The sequence below is a fragment of the Megalobrama amblycephala genome, linkage group LG17, assembly GCF_018812025.1.
Source record: "Megalobrama amblycephala isolate DHTTF-2021 linkage group LG17, ASM1881202v1, whole genome shotgun sequence".
NCBI classification, from domain to species: domain Eukaryota; kingdom Metazoa; phylum Chordata; class Actinopteri; order Cypriniformes; family Xenocyprididae; genus Megalobrama; species Megalobrama amblycephala.
This window is the reverse complement of record NC_063060.1, coordinates 10,199,177-10,217,243: the sequence shown is the minus strand read 5'-3', so window position 1 is coordinate 10,217,243 and position 18,067 is coordinate 10,199,177.

The window sequence follows — 18,067 nt, the reverse complement described above, 5'->3', positions numbered from 1 at the left end:
CTTGTCTAATGCGTCGAATGGGCTGGCATTATGCAAATATTGGGGTCATACATATTAATGATCCCGACTGTTACGTAACAGGTGTTATGCTGAGATCCGAGTGTTTTCCGGAAGTCTTTTAAACAAATGAGATTTACATAAGAAGGAGGAAACAATGGGGTTTGAAACTCAATGTATGTCTTTTCCATGTACTGAACTCTTGTTATTCAACTATGCCGAGGTAAATTCAAATTCTGATTCTAGGGCACCTTTAATTAAGTGATTAACAGTGATGATTGACCATTATTGAAGACACTTGATGTTAACAAGCAGAATCACCAAAGGAGAAAATCACAATTTTTAAGACACCATCATGGAGATCGGTGTTTGTTTTAGTTGGGCTCTTGTCCCTTGACTTTGTAAAATAAAATTTTGTTTGGGCTGTTTTAACTGAGTTATATCATCCAGACAAACAAATGGAAAAAATGATCAGGTGGTGTTGGTTATGTTTTCATATGATCACAATTTGATCTGAATCACTGAACTCATCTAGAGCCCAATCTCTGAGTTAGATTTACATTATTGATTACAGCAGCACTGTGATTCTACAGCAGAAGATCTGCTTTCTCAATATAATCTGAAGGATTTCACAAACAGTTGTTCTGAGTGATTCAGACCAAATAATGATTATGTGAAACATAACCAACACCACCTGATCATCTTTTCTCTTTGTTTATCTGGCTGTTATGATTTAGTTACAGCAGCCAAACAAAATTTTATTTTAAAAAGTCAAGGGACAAGAGCCCAACTAAAGCAAACACCATTCTCCATGATGGTGACTTAAAAATTGTGATTTTCTCCTTTGGTGATTTTGCTTGTTAACATCAAGTATCTTCAATAATGGTCAATCATCCCTGTTAATCACTTAATTAACTCATTAACTTTAACACTGCTTCAGTGTTCATTTAACACTCTTATTTTAACACTTTAACACTCTTAATTTAACACTGCAGTTTAATTTGCTGTGTGTTCATCTACTTATTAATGCAAATATCTAATTAGCAAATCACATGGCAGTGGCTGAATGGATCTGCGGAAATTCAAACTGAGCATCAGAATGGAGAAGAAAGGTGATTTAGGCTAACAATAGCAAGCTAGCTTTGAAAGCATAAGATCCCACCCTCCCTTCAGAGCGCTCAACAAATCCACGCCTCCTCCAAAACATATTAACAAGTACAGCAAGGAGCAAACACAAGCGTCATGAGAGACACTTTAAAAAAAAAAAAGACGCCGTTAAACTACCTCATGTCTCAAAGCACATAGTATTATAATAATAATGAACATAAACAACTTAAAGAGCACTGACCTGTACCACCTGACTGCTGCAGATTAATTTCGGCGTTGATAGTTTTGCCATTGAAACGCTTAAATTCGAGTCACCAACTGCTCTGAGTATAGCGTCACAGGTTTCCATCTCTTCTGTAATGACTGGATCGATCAAACACACAATTGTAAAAGTTAATCTTCACAACCCTTCACCTATGCAGACTCTTTGATGTCTGGTTTCCCCTCTGAGAACTATCACCATTTGCTCGCCTCATACATTTCAAAGACACTTGGGAGACAGTGCCTGCTCAGAAAAGTACAGGCTACAAGAAACAGACATGTCCCTTCCACTAATTCATTGACAAATCTGCCTAAATGAATGAACATGCATTTCCCCAGTACATTTTGTGTATTATTACTGTTTGTATATTGTTCTTTTGTATATTGTATAGTGTTATGAATGCCTGATGATAGAACTACTAGATAATAGCCCATCTAGGTGGTGTATCATATCAAAATACTTGTCGTTTAATGACTCACACTTTGGTGGACATCACTATCTCATAGAATGCATTGTATGTTTGTTCTATTTATCAGAGTATAAATGGACACAAACTGCCAGCTTACTCCCCTCATGCAAATGAGTTCACTTTCAAACAAAGGAACTTGGTCAAGCCAAAACTCAAAGGTGTGACCTCTTTGGAACTTAAAAACCAACACAAAGTCCCCTCCATTCTTGCTGCTTCTACTGATTACTGTTCAGGTGAGACCTCACCTGGCCCAGAGGCCTCATCAGCAAGCTATGCACAACTTCCTTGACCACAACAGGGTAAAATTAACAGCGCAAGTTTGTCATCATTTCTTTATTGAATGCAGAAGATACCGATTACAACTTCAACACCTTCAGACCGATTTCTCCTGAGACTGCATATCTGGACACTCTTTAACAGCTAAGGCATTTGCAAGTATTGTACATTTGAACACTAATCAGCGATTCAGTATTAAGTTGTGAACCCCTTTGTTAACAAAAATGCTTTATAGTAAGAAACTGATGGTTCTTCCAGCTTGTTAAATGACTCTTTTCATAGCTCCATTCCTCTGATATGCTGTGGTTTCCTATGGATGCGTGATTTGTGTGTACGTGTCTGAGTAGTTACGTGTTCGTGATTTAGTTAAATAAAACATATGTGCACATTCTTGCAAGTTGATTCTGATCTGCTTATAAACCAATGTCAATTTAACAATTATGATCACAGCTACATGCTAAGAAAGCATTATTTTTCTGTGGCCATGGAAAATATCCTTTATAAAGAGTTGATAGATGATCAATATTGAGTGTTCACTGGCCGAACAGATTAATTGATTGTAATATTAATTCAGCTACTTGAAGTTAATTTGATTAACTGATGCAAGTATTTAAAATTAATTATAACAAGTTATGATTAATTATTCATATTTCCCTTTTGAGCTAATTTGCTACACTTCCAAATTATGGTAGTTATGGCTTGAACACATAAGCTCGTTGTTTTGGTTCAGGAGGAACTGTAAAAGGTGGCTGCTGTTTTGGTTGTGGGTGCTTGATGACTGACGTCTGTCCATCTCTGCACAGCATGAAATGCGTTGATGATGTGTGATGTCTGCGCGAATAGGGTGCACGGAGATATGGAAATGCATACGCTGACAGGCAAGTGGGACATCGTATTGTTGCATTCGGACCAAATGCAATGATTGGACAAACGCCTTCCACAGATGATATATATACAATCAAACCAAAATGTATTCAGATACCTTGAACATTTCATTCATTAATACAGTTTATTTACTATAGTTTAAAAAATGGTAATAAAATATGACAATATCTCAGAGTTAAACTGTGTAAGAAAAAAAATAATCTTAATTATGTCAGATAACACTTAAGCAAAACATGGTCAGGTCAAAGTGTCTGAATAATTTTTGGTTCCAAATTTTTCATCAGTTTTACTGATAGTCCATTGTATGAAGAATTGTTTTGCTATCCTCACTTACATAAATGAACTAGTGTCCTGCACCCACCAGTAAAAATATATCAAAAATATAAAAAAATGTCTGAATAATTTTTGGTTTGACTGTAAATGTAGATAAATTTAGAAAAAATCGGCTATCCTGCCTTTAAGTGACTTTGAATGTGGCATGGCTGTTGGTGCCAGACAGGCTGGTCTGAGTATTTCAGAAACTGCTGATCTACTGGAATTTTCACGCACAACCATCTCTAGGGTTTACAGAGAATAATCAGACAATGAGAAAATATCTACTGAGCGGCAGTTCTTTGTGCGAAAATGCCTTGTTGATACCAGAGGTCAGAGGAGAATGGCCAGACTGGTTCGAGCTTATAGAAAGGCAACAGTAACTCAAATAACCGCTTGTTACAACCTAGGTCTGCAGAAGAGCATCTCTGAACGCATAACACTTTACAGGGTTAGTTCACCCAAAAATGAAAATTTTATCATTAATTACTCACCCTCATGTTGTTCCACACCTGTAAGACCTTCGTCCATCTTTGTGAGTACCCTAACAAAAATAGTAGGTTATGTTATGAGACAGACAACGCATGTGTATCAGTATCAGTGTACTGGATCTTTGAATTGTCTTAAAGGGACAACAGTCTAATATTCCTGCTCTGTGTGTTTTAATGTTAATCGAATGACACAGCATGAAGAAATCACTCTTGACTGAATAGCTTTTGTAACTTCAATAATGTTTAATCTTTATTTAATTATTAAAAGTTTATATGCAGTGTTATTTTATATTTGATTACTTTATTCAATTTCTGTACCTGAAAACTGTTAGATACCTGAAAAACCTGTAAAGCATTGTTTATTTTGTTTGCATCTTAGCTCTCATGTATTTATTTGTGCTGTTTCTTGTATTTAGATTATTTGTTTTTATTTTCTTTATCTTTATTTGACAATTTTCCTATATTTCCTAAAACCGAACCATGAGAAACCTTAACCGTCCCACCCCTAATAGTAATATAATTAATATAACTAATATAATGAATAAAAAACAATGTTCAATAAATTTAATTTATCAGTAACAATCTGAATAAACAATTCTTCTTTTCAAAGTTTTATGGCGTAGTCACAGCTCTGAATGCAACTCATCCAATCTGATTTTAGAGTTTTTTTCATTGAAAATGTATTTTGTTCATGCCAATAAAGCAGATTCAACTGAAACTGAGAGAGAAAGGTTAGAGGTCAGATAAATAGAACATTCAGAAGAAACTCTTTCCTATTGAATATGGATGAAGGGTAGAGCATCTCTCCCCTCTGAGAGAGAGAGCTGGTGTTATGGTGCATGTAAAGGGAATAGATATTCTGAGCAGAGGGGTTTGTAAAGCAGCTGTGAAGATGGTCTTGAGCTCAGAGCACTCACTTTACTGATAATGAGTTGTCAAGAGTCAGTACTCACATGCCTAAAGACCCTCAGCAGTTTGATCCCTGTGGCTGACTAAACTCGCCCATGCCACCAGTTTCTGTCTTAACAGGTTTCCACTCTCCAAGGACAATTTATTGGGATCTGCTGAGCAAAGAATTGTAAAATAAGGAAAAGAGCTTGGAGGTACCATCATAATTTTGCTTCTACTCACAGCGCTAAAACCTGCAATTATTCTCACTTACTTTACTTTGAGTAGTTATACTAAATGTCCCATATCTTTGCCTTTGCCTCTCATCCAAATTCAGGATAAAATTGTAAAAAGGCTGTATTAGCATCACAAATGTAGAGTACTTGTGTTGCTATAGCAATTATATATATAAAAAAAGATAAGATCATGGTGAGAATTACAGAATAGAAAGCAATTATTCATAACCTTATGAATATAGCAAAACATACACTATGCACTCAGAGAATTTAAACATTTTTGTGATGCATAAAGTTTTGTAGTTAATCTGAAACTTGATTCTTGAGTCATGGGACATAACGCTACAGAACTGGTTGAAAAAATAAAAAATGTAGAAAATAATTCATTTGGATGCATATGAAATATTTACATTTGAGTGAAACCTCCTGCTTATATTTTCTCACAAAATGTGTTTTATTCCAGCGGCAACCTTCTGGTCTCTCTCTTGAATTCAACACGGAAGCGACTGCACGACTGCCTGCTAGAGACAGGCTCCAAAAGGGAGTCAATCCCAAAGACCCCCCCCCCATGTTAAAATGCCCATCTTTACAGAAGAAAAAAATATGTTTACAGCCTGGTACAAAAAGTGGTTTTGGTCTATATAGCTAATTTAGCTAATTTTGGGTGAATTTTTTAAAATTATATCTGTTTAAATTATACTAAGCCTTAAAGTTCTGCATAATTAAGGATGTGGCCACTTGAGTGACAGGTGGATTGCTGCTGCTGTCACTACTAGCCGTTTGTCTGCTGTCTGTTAGCTGCACCCACATCCTGCCTCTTTGCCCATTTTCAGTTATCCGGGAGTGACGCGGTGACGTGTTGCCAAGATGGCGACAGTCCATTCCGCCCACTTCGGGCTTAAAAAATGCTCTTCAGAAACCTACAGGTGACGACACGGGCATTACATTCATTGTTTTATACGGTCTATGGATTTACCTTGCCTATCACTTTATATGTATGACACCATCAAATACAAAAATGTTTAATATTCATCAGAAATATAGACAAGTATGACATTCACTTAAAGTGTATTTGCTGTCTTTATGCATGTCTAAAGTTCCACCTGAAATTGAATGATCAGATAACCACATTGGCAGCCCTAGATGGATTAGATTTTGGAAATGTCCCATATTATGCCCTTTTATAAAGTCTTGATTATGTTTTTGAAGTCTACTAGAATAGGTTTTCATGCTTAAATGTTCAAAAACACATTATTTTTTTTTACACATTTTACATTATTGCAGCACCTCTCATCTAAGTCTGTCAGAAATGCTCTGGGGTGCGTTTCCCGAAAGCATCGTTGGTGAACTATGGTCGTAAGTCCCATTGAACTCTATTGGTAACGACGGAACTTACGACCATAGTTCGCTTTGGGAAACGCACCCCTGTTTAGTTCCTGTCTCAATGAAGCCCCTCCTTCTGAAAATCGCAATGTGCTCTGATTGGGCGGCTGGACCAGTGTGTTGTGATTGGTCAACCACTTCAAGCGTGTTACGGAAATGTAACAACTCTTACCATAACCACAAGTATCAACACACTAGCACAACTTAACCAGGCCTCATACTTTTATTTGTATGCCTTGGGTTGGAATTATTTAAATGAGGAATACTGTGACATGTGCGTTCACAAAAAACAAACAAACTAACAAAAAAAACCTCAAGACTACAATCAAGGCATTTCAGAAGTTCAGAAACAGTGCTTACTGATATAGAGAATGACTCCGTTTGGAGTGACTTTGTAACTTTGCAGACCCTTTTCATGCTCAAAACAGTAACATTAAAAAAAAGAAAGAGAAAAAAAAAAGCATAATAGGTACTCTTTAACACATGGCGCATGTACATAAACTCATGTTTTCGAAGTTTGAAATATGAAGATTTGGTAAATTTGCCCATGTTTTGAACATGTAGGAATTATCTGGCCATTGCATCCTGCACACAGCTTGTGTGACACATCTACCACCGCTTTACAGCAAACTCTCTGACCCACAGTTAAATAAACATGACCAGCCACAGTGCTGAACTGAAACTATACATCTCTCTCCCCACAGGGTGGTCTGTCCTCTAAGTTTTCTCTATGGGCAGCATCAAATGTGTTCAGTTGAAATGTGAAGCAGTGATTAGAAATGCAGTTAAGTGAAAATTAAAGTGCTTAGAAAGTCTCAAACATTTAATTAAAGCACAGATAGCCCAGAAATGTCAGACTCGCTCTCTTTCTATTGGTGCATTATGATTCTCTTTCCTTTGCCTCTTTAATCCACTGATTAGTGCGTGTGTGTATTTATACTGAGTGAGCATTTTCACATCGGCGAGACCTTAGTGTACTGTGAGAGTCAGAAGATGAGAGAGCAACATAAATTTTACTGACCAATTAAACGCCTCCTATGCAGTGTGCTGACTCAACAGATTACGCCAGCTGAAGGTTACAGCCTAATTAGGATAACCTTACACCCCGTGTTATACACAGACACTATTAAATATTAAATCTATAAAACAGCAGCATACAGAGGCATGATTTAATGATGAAAACAGCAGAATCTCAGCATTCCAGATGCTTCTCAGTGATGAGGGTGATTTTGTTTTTATAGGGTCTGGCCCGTAATTTGAAGAAAAATTATTTTAAATGCCCTATCATTCTTCACTTTTTTTTTCTTTCAATGTGTCATTGAATTGTGCACTCAGTATTGCAGAATATCATAGGTGGAAAAGGATATATTTACCAGAGATGGGGGACTCATGAATCACATGACTTGACTCGAGTCAGACTTAAGTCGCAAATTTTAGGACTTGAGACTTGCTTGACAAATATTAATAAAAGACTTGACTTGTCTTTGACTTGACATTCATGACTTGAGACTTGACTCGGACTTGAGCTAAATGACTCAAAATAACTTGTCTTTTGTTTAATAAATATCTGTTTTTGAAAGCACCGCAACCTAACCACGTGACAGCAGGCAAGCAGAGAGAGCTAACATAAGAGCATAGACAGTCGTGACTGAACATGGAAGGCGCTACGGCAAGAATAATTAAGTACAAAAATAATGTTTTGGATATGTTTAGAGTTGACTTTGAATTGGATTTGTGTTCATTAAACAGAAAATTGGGTTAAAATCAGTGCTGTCAACACGTTAACGCATTTTTTTCCCAGTTTAACGCGGGATTGTTTTGTCAAGTATCCTCATTAGAGCAGCCTTAAATATTATATAAAGTCTAACGAAAGTAAGAGTTGTGAGAAAAAGTGGGAAGCACGTGAGATCCGCATCATGAGCGGCAGCTCTTAAAGTGACAGCAACCAATGCTGTCTGTCATTGAAGGTAATCAAAGAACAAAGGTAACAGAGAAAATTATCACGTTTAATTATTTGCAAGTCCAATGCATTGTAAATGTCAGCTTTTTTTATTGCAATATCACTTAGTATATGCATGTGTACAGTATCTAATAATTGGTCTTCAGTGTTAGACTTTGAGTGAAAAGCCTATGGATAGTTTGAGGATGCACATAAATATATTTTGTATACACATTCACACACACAAAGAAAAAAGAATCATACAGACTTGCAAACCCAACCATGCATACACACACACACACACACACACACACAAAAACTCAAACTTGCAAGCACAACCACGCGCATACAAACAAGCAATACACTTTTCACTCATTCATGCGCACACACACACTCACAAATATTAATGAATAATTAATTAAATATTAACTCAATCAAATCACCTCTCTCCCTCTTTCTCTCTCTTTCTCTCTCTCTTACATACAATTAAAAAGAAAAAACAATAAAATTTGCAAACACAACCCTGCACATGCAAACAATACACTTTTCACTCGTACACACAGACACACATTCATTTATTTATATATATTTTTTTATTTTTAAATTGTTATTGTATTAACAGCTCAGCTGTATGCGGACACCTTTTGAGTAGAAATGCATATTGCTATTTTTTTTTTTTTTTTGCAAATAAAACTCCCATAATCCATAACTACTGTAGTTTTAACTTATTTTAATATAAACTCAGTTAAATCATCAAACATTTGTATGACTTGCCAGTTAATTGCTTGACCCGAGCTACGACTTGAATTGAATTGCTTGACATAAAGCAGTGACTTGACTTGACTTGCTTGATTCTCACAAAAATTGACTTGGACTTGCTTGAGACTTGAAGGTTAAGACTTGAGACTTACTTGTGACATGCACATGTGTGTGTGACTGACTCCCACCTCTGATATTTACACTGCAGTCAAAAACCAAAAAGATGGAGGTATTTCAGTTGACCAGTTTTTAGGGAAACATTGGCTTCAGACGTGCCCCAGTGCCTTCAAACCTCTGGATGGCACTTGATAAGGCAGCATTTTTGAGTTTTCAGTCCCACTATAGAGTGTCTAGTGTTGATAGTGTTTGTGAATGAAAGCAGGAAATCAAGCCTAAACTCTTGCTATCAGCTTCTGCACTGATGCAACTAAAGCTGCTGTATTTCTCCACGGTCTGGTTTAGATGTGGGTGGGCTCATATCTCAAGCTTCTTACAACGGCCCCTCAGTGAATATCAAATGAGCATGTCTACCTGCATTTTGTTATCTTAAATTCAAAGAGGCATCTGAGAGTCCTTCAACTATGCATCGTCATGTTGGGTGATGAATTCTTTGGTCCAGTGGTCTTCATATTAAGGGACCACAGTGACTACAGAGGGACCGTTTTCCATCAGACTGGAATCATACTAAAGCCTTTGGGCCATTCCTGGATATCCAGCCCTGAAATAGTTCTCATCTATTTTGTCTCTCACTTTTATCCTTTTCTCTCATGCTGGAATCGTTAGGGTCGACCTCACAGCTTAGAATTTAATGAGGGAGGAGAGGCCGGCAAAAGAAAGAATGAGAGCGAGGAAGGTCATTGCTCTAGTGGTTGTATCTCATGAGAAATGATGGGAGAAGCTATTGATTATAGCAAGCCGGTTGAGTCAGATAGCTAGACGGACAGAAACGGGCCCATGAGACGCAGACGAGTTAGACTGCTCCACCTGAGAGATGAGTCTGTAATGAGAGGTCAGCTCTAAAGGATAGACAGAGAATAAAACAAAACAAAAACAGCGCAGAAAAGAGTGTATATGAAGCTTAAAGCACAACTTACATTCTGTATACAAGCTGTCAGATAGATTCGTACTTCCTAGCATGCAAGATATTTAGATACACAGACATACAGACAGATAGATAGATGGGCGGGAGGGCGGACGGACGGACGGACGGACGGACGGACGGACGGAAGGACAGACAGACAGACAGACAGACAGACAGACAGACAGGGCGGACGGACGGACAGACAGATAATAGATAGATTAGATATAGATAGATAGATAGATAGATAGATAGATAGATAGATAGATAGATAGATAGATAGATAGATAGATAGATAGATAGATAGATAGATAGATAGATAGATAGATAGATAGATAGATAGACGGGCGGACGGACGGACAGATAATAGATAGATAATTAGACAGATTAGATATAGATAGATAGATAGATAGATAGATAGATAGATAGATAGATAGATAGATAGATAGATAGATAGATAGATAGATAGATAGATAGACGGACGGATGGACGGACGGATGGACGTACGGAAGGACGGATAGACAGACAGACAGACAGACAGACAGACAGATAGATAGATAGATAGATAGATAGATAGATAGATAGATAGATAGATAGATAGATAGATAGATAGATAGATAGATAGATAGATAGACGGGCGGACGGACGACAGATAATAGATAGATAATTAGACAGATTAGATATAGATAGATAGATAGATAGATAGATAGATAGATAGATAGATAGATAGATAGATAGATAGATAGACGGGCGGGCGGACGGACGGACGGACATACAGACGGAAAGATAATAGATAGATAATTACACAGATTAGAGATAGATAGATAGATAGATAGATAGATAGATAGATAGATAGATAGATAGATAGATAGATAGATAGATAGACGGGCGGGCGGACGGACGGACGGACGGACAGACAGACGGACAGATAATAGATAGATAATTAGACAGATTAGATATAGATAGATAGATAGATAGATAGATAGATAGATAGATAGATAGATAGATAGACGGGCGGGCGGATAGATGGACAGATAGACATACAGATAGATAGACAGACAGACAGATAATAGATAGATAATTAGATAGATAGATAGATAGATAGATAGATAGATAGATAGATAGATAGATAGATAGATAGATAGATAGATAGATAGATAGATAGATAGATAGATAGATAGATAGATAGATAGATAGATAGATAGATACTCTGTAAACACTCTGTAAAGGATAAAGAGAAAAGAGAAATGTAAGCCTTCAGACGTCTGGAATAGATCCATAACTGCAGTCAGCATGAGTGCTCCTATAAATGATGAATGTGGAGTAGCTCAGTGTTGAAAAGCTTGTATTGGGAGAGAAATCTCTCTTCCATTAACATGCGTGCGCTTCGCAATCTCTCTCTCTCTCTCTCTCTCTCTCTCTCTCTCTGTCTCGTTCCACGGCACCGATTAACAGACTAGTCCTCCTTAGCGGCTTCACAATGTCTCACAAACTCAAATCCTTTCACAACAGAGCCAAATCAGCCTTTGCTATTACACATGCAAAAAACAATTTCCATTCAGCACTCAGAGGGGGAGATGAATGAAAAGCTTGAATTGAACAGCCAGCATGGCCAGACCCCAAGCTGGACGAGAAATAACAGCATACACATCTCATAATTGCTCAGAACCTTCTGCTGCCTTTTCTAAAGGCACGTGATGGACTTACTGCTCTCAAAATCTTGAAGTGCTGCGTTCACCTTGATATATTTGTACTTTCATCCTTCGAATGATGCTAATACTTAAGTCAAGCTTAGTTACGCCTCATAAAATGCGAAATGTTAACTCTAAAAGTTTTCGGCAAACAAATGAGTCATGAGTCAGGAGCGTTAATCTGTTAGCTAATTGTTCATTAATTATGCCATAAATCACAGTGACTCTGACAGTTCGTCCCAATTTATAACACCAAGCATGAGAGAATCTCATCTGGTTTTCTGCACCTTTTCCATGGTTAGCGCGCTTTGAGCTAATCTTCTCCCGCAAACAAAGCTTGAGGTGACGCGAACAGCGGAACGCTTCATTACCCATTACACAAATATGCCCTCAACTAATCTCACCTGAGTGGAAAAACCAACAAAGATACTACGTATTGTGACAAATCTCAGAAAAATGCTAAGCACAATCACCTGTATTAAAACCGGAAGGCTCGTTTTGTTTTCGCCTAGGACTGTCAATCGCTTCAAAATGTAATCAGATTAATTACATGCTATGGTGAGTCTACATGTCTTAAACCAACACTATGTAGTTTTTCGACCTTAAAATTATGTCTCTAAAATGATTTCAGTGGTAGAACAACTCTTATCTGGATGAATTCTACTGCCGCTGCTACCTGAGCAGCCTCCAAGCGGCTACAACCACACTCTGCAAGTTTCGTGTTCGGGTCAGTACACACAGCCCCGCCCATCCCCCACCAGCGGAAGAGTGCAACCTGCTTTACGGCATATGTCACATATTTTACTCGTAGCCTGGGTGGAGTTAGCCAACAGCTAACTATAAGATGAAACTATCTAATATGCAAGTTTCTGCGTTTGCCGGTTCCGTCAGCTTAGTCAACAAATTCGCGAGTATTGCACAGCCAACGGGGAAGTTTATGCAGCGACAGTATTTACAACACTGGTAACAGACAATTGTGCTTATCAACCATATGGGGGAACCATGAGCAAATGTTCCATGGTGTTGCTTTAAGCAAATTGGATGCTTCACTAAAACATTTGTTTTACGATGTTTAGATTGTTTGCTTTACTGTGTCATGTTGAAAATATCTATTTTAGATGTCCAAACATTCCTTTTGCAAATATTGTAATAATCCACTGGGATTTTTGAATGAACAAGAAGACCTACAACAGATGCCACAGCCCACACAGAGATCTGCGGATGAACAAATTCAGGGTTACAGAATTAGTTTCAAGTTGACAAAACCAAACCAGTCCAATCAGGCTTTGTTGTTACCATGATGCTAATCGTCAACTTTCTCTGTCAACTGAGGGTTTGAGCACATGCACATTAAAGTCTCACTTAAAGGTGCCCTAGAATTAAAAATTGAATTTATGTTGGCATAGTTAAATAACAAGAGTTCAGTACATGGAAATGACATACAGTGAGTCTCAAACTCCATTGTTTCCTCCTTCTTATATAAATCTCATTTGTTTAAAAGACCTCCGAAGAACAGGCGAATCTCAACATAACACCGACTGTTACGTAACAGTCGGGGTGTACGCCCCCAATATTTGCATATGCCAGCTCATATTCAAAGCATTAGACAAGGGCAGGACGTCTGGATGTGCACAGCTGAATCATCAGACTAGGTAAGCAAGCAAGAACAATAGCGAAAAATGGCAGATGGAGCGATAATAACTGACATGATCCATGATAACATGATATTTTTAGTGATATTTGTAAACTGTCTTTCTAAATGTTTCGTTATCATGTTGCTAATGTACTGTTAAATGTGGTTCAAGTTACCATTGTTTCTTATTGTATTCACGGAGACAAGAGCCGTCGTTATTTTCTGTATAATTCATAAACACAACTTCATTCTTTATAAATCTCTCCAACAGTGTAGCATTAGCCATTAGCCACAGATCACAGCCTCAAATTCATTCAGAATCAAATGTAAACATCCAAATAAATACAATACTCACATAATCCGACACATGCATGCAGTATGCATGACGAACACTTTGTAAAGATCCATTTTGAGGGTTATATTAGCAGTGTAAACTTTTTTTATGCACTGTTTAAGGCAAGCGCGAGCTCCGTGGGTGGGGACTGTGAGCATTTAAAGGGGCCGCAACATGAATCGGCGCATTTCTAATTATGCCCCAAAATAGGCAGGTAAAAAAATGAATTAAAAAAATCTATGGGGTATTTTGAGCTGAAACTTCACAGACACATTCAGGGGACACCTTAGACTTATATTACATCTTGTAAAAAAACGTTCGATGGCACCTTCACTTAAATGTCGAAACACGCAGCATTATTCAACGTGTTGACATCATTTCTACTGAAACAGGAAGACAGGGTGCAACATAGCCAATAGCGTTTCATTTATATCACAGCTCGACCAGAGCTGTTGAGCTTGGTAAAGCTGCAAAAAACGTCACTTTTGATTTCAAAGTGTGACATCAGTAGCGAACAGCCAATCACATTCCTTGTTTTCGAGAAACTCTGATTCACTTCACAAGTCAGTATGATTCAGTTCTCACTTCTATTGAAGATTGAGAGATTGAAGAATGTGAAGTATATGAATGCATTTTCACAGCAAGAAATAAGTATCTTGCTATATCAATGTAAGTGAAAGTTGTGAACTTAGTTTACAGTTGATAATATATATAGGTATACAGAGACTCGAACATGTAAGCTCACATATAGTCACTTTTAAAGCTTTATCTATCGATTCCAAATCTTATTACATATTATCGGTATATATTCTTTTAAACTAAATGCTTATATGATTAGAGGTATAATAATTAATAAAAAATATATAATTATTATAAAAAATCGTTGCAAAAAGCCAGACAGTTTTGTCTTTACAAATCTTTTACTATGTAATAACCTGTAATTTGGAGTAAGCGAAACTGGGGGAGTGACTTTACTGAGTCAGATGTGTCACTTTTCTCACAGCTGATTGGTCCAATTTCAGTTTGAGATCTCTTAACCAGAACCTAACCTGTCGTGGAGAGAAAGTTATTATGGCAATGAACACAGCTAAAAGCTGAGCCACTTTCACAGTGCCTAAAAGCCAGGGCTGGCAAACTAAACTGAAACTTATCTATCTATCCACCTAAACTGGCTTCACGGTATAGGCCCCTGATCTCACCATCAAGTCAGGCTAGGATTACATTGACGGAAGCAACTGAGACCATATAAATCCATGGAAGAGCTGAGGCAACTTCTCCACGTTGCAGGGAATGAACTTACCACAACTGCAAAAACATGAAAATGATAAGTAAAATCGCAATTGATTCAGTGAAGGGCATATTACTTTCTGGTTAGGAAATTTTTGACAACCTTAATGTATTTTCACAGTATCGTATCAAAAGTCACTGAAGAAAAATTTCATCAAGGCTCACTAAAGCTGATTTATGTTTCAGTACTTAAATTTTCATCTTTTATTTATCATTTCTGTTTATTATTTGTTAATGGTCATAGTCCAATGGTTCCTCCACAGCTTAACACGGTTATTTATGATATTCCACATTCGAGAACATTAAAGCATTACCCCATTGCTCTTGTGGTTGTATATAAATGTCGGCCGGAATAGATGGCTATAATAAGATTTTTAATTTCAGGTATGGGTTTTATAACCATGATTCATTATACACTGTGTCACAGCAGAAATTCATGTAGGACAGTGTATTAATGACACGTGGCCTGTTCCCTGCAGGCATGCATGCTGTGCTGAACGTGGCTGTGCGGGAGTCTGATTTCACAGACTTTAGCATGTTGACACCAAACTGGAAAGTAGAGCATATGTTAACAAATGTGTGATTGGAACTGATTTAAAACATTTTTACAGATGTTTACCCGTGCAAAACTCCAGGGAATTGCTATGCAGTTGCTATGGGTGTTCTGAGTCAAAAGAGTCCGGGAAATATTTAGTGGAATTGCTGGATGCCTAGGATGCTTTGCAGATATGGTCAAATCAGAGCTTATTGGCACTTTTCCATTGCATGGTACTACTCGGCTCACTTTACTTTTTGGTTTGCTTTTCCACTAGTACCGCTGTGGGTGGGTGGGATTATAGACTGATCGTATAGTTGCGGCGCCTCTACTGCCGTGAATCCGCTCCTCGTCCACCAATGAGTCTGCACGTCATCTACTGACCACGATACAGCCATTTCGTTTTTCAAGTTGCGTGCGACGGTCGTTTAAAGCAAGTCGTTTCGCGAAACAAATGATACTGCGGTGGCTTATACTGACTATTTAAATCTGGGTTTGGATTTTTGCATTGCACCCCCCCCCCCTCCCTGAAAAGCGATTGGGCTAGTTTTGAGTAGCAATTGGGCGGGTTTTGTTGTAAAAACCTGGCAACCCTGCGCTTGGTACTATTTAAGCGAGCCGTACCATTCCGTACCGAGCCGTCCCATGCAGTGGAAAAGCACCAAAAAGTGAGCCGTACTGAGCCATATGTAAGCTTTAAGCCCAAAGTATACGTTTTTTACACGTACATTAGCGTATGCATAGAGTCGCATGCGTAGCCTTTTAAAGTGTACTCCATTTGATAGCAACGCCAAATGCAGGCGGTTGACGTATGCGCTGTAGAAAGTTTCATCTTTGTCCAATATTTTTCTCCAGAAGTTATCTCAAAGTCTTAAAGTCTTAACCATATTTCCAGTTGGTGTTATACACTCTGTAGGTGTAGTGGTTCACTGAACCGGTTCACTGAAAAGAACCAGTTAAAAGAAAGAAGAAAAATCATTCATGACATTTCTGATTGCACTATGATGTTTGGTAACATTTGCATGCAAATGCGATTTCATAGTGCAACATCAATAAAGCCATATTATGTAAAATGGGTTTCTGTCGGTTGTACTTGCAAAAATGTATTTAGTCAGAATTTATGGCTACTTTTAAATAGCCATCAATGGAGAAAGATGCTTTTTTTCCCCCTCCCACAGCATCAAGCAACAGAGATTAACTATTCAGTGCTAACCAGAAAAACCCTGACCCTTCATCGTCAACGAGTCTGTGTGTCTCATTATCCACCGCGGGTGTGGTCGAGCCTTCTATTAATGCATCGACAGTCCAGTGACCTGGATAGAAACTGATGAAAAAGATCAATCTTCATATCCTGCAAAGATGATGGAAACAGGTCAGGCATGAAGTTTTGCACTGCGATCGTGGAAACCACTTTTAAAAGGCTTTTTATTGTGGTTTTTACTGTGGGAAGACAGAGCGCATTTAACCTGCAGGCTTGAAGAAAACAAATCAATTAATTATGGTAATGGATAGTCCTGCCGTCCTATTCACCTCAGTCCCAAACGATCAGTTTTATAGTCAAGTAGCCGACTGCCACCGGGCAAGCACTGAATCGCTAAATAATTTTGACACCTCTGTGTTAAGCATGGCTCATTTTAAAAGGAAAGTTTCAGCAGCAGCTGTTAAACTTCCTTATTATGAATATAAACAAGAGTAATTACTCAGTCAAGGCCACCAATACCTCCTGCAGACCTCAATGAATTAAATAAGGTTCCTCCTGTTTCTCTGCTTTGAAACTGTGCAATGAATATGGCTAAATACCCAAGGCTAGTCATATTTTGTAGCAAATTGGCCATATTTAAAGGGGTCATGATTAAGAACTCAAATTTCATCCAACATCCTTTAAGTTTCACAACTCAAAACTTCCTCATTAGTCCTTTGAATAAGTCAACTCAAAGTTTAAGTTTTAACTCAGAGTTGGTTGATCCTCTTTATTGAAACGAGCCCCAGGAAACATGAAATAATAAGAAGAAAAATGCAGTTCATGACCCCTTTAAGGGAGTGAGTAACATTATTCTTGTACAATGAAGAATTTTATAGGAAGCACTTAGCCACTTAGCTGATAAATTTAATGCAAATGAAGGAAACTCATTTGTAGATCCAGGGAGAGAAAAGGACACAGACCAATAAGTCGACAGCAGTAGTGTGTATATATATATACATTATATATATATATATATATATATATATATATATATATATATATATATATATATATATATATATATATATATATATATATATATATATATTTATATTACTAAATATTTGCCTATTTGATTTACCCAAAACGACTGATGGAAAAGCCAAATGGAAAATTCCTGAAGGTCTTTAAATCACATATTTAAGGTCTAAATAACTGCATTCTTGCCTAAAAACTAATAACAGTAGTATTTGTAAAATTATAGTGGGTTTGCTTCTCCGCCATTGACGCTCACTGTGAGAAATGCTGCCAGTAAAGATCAA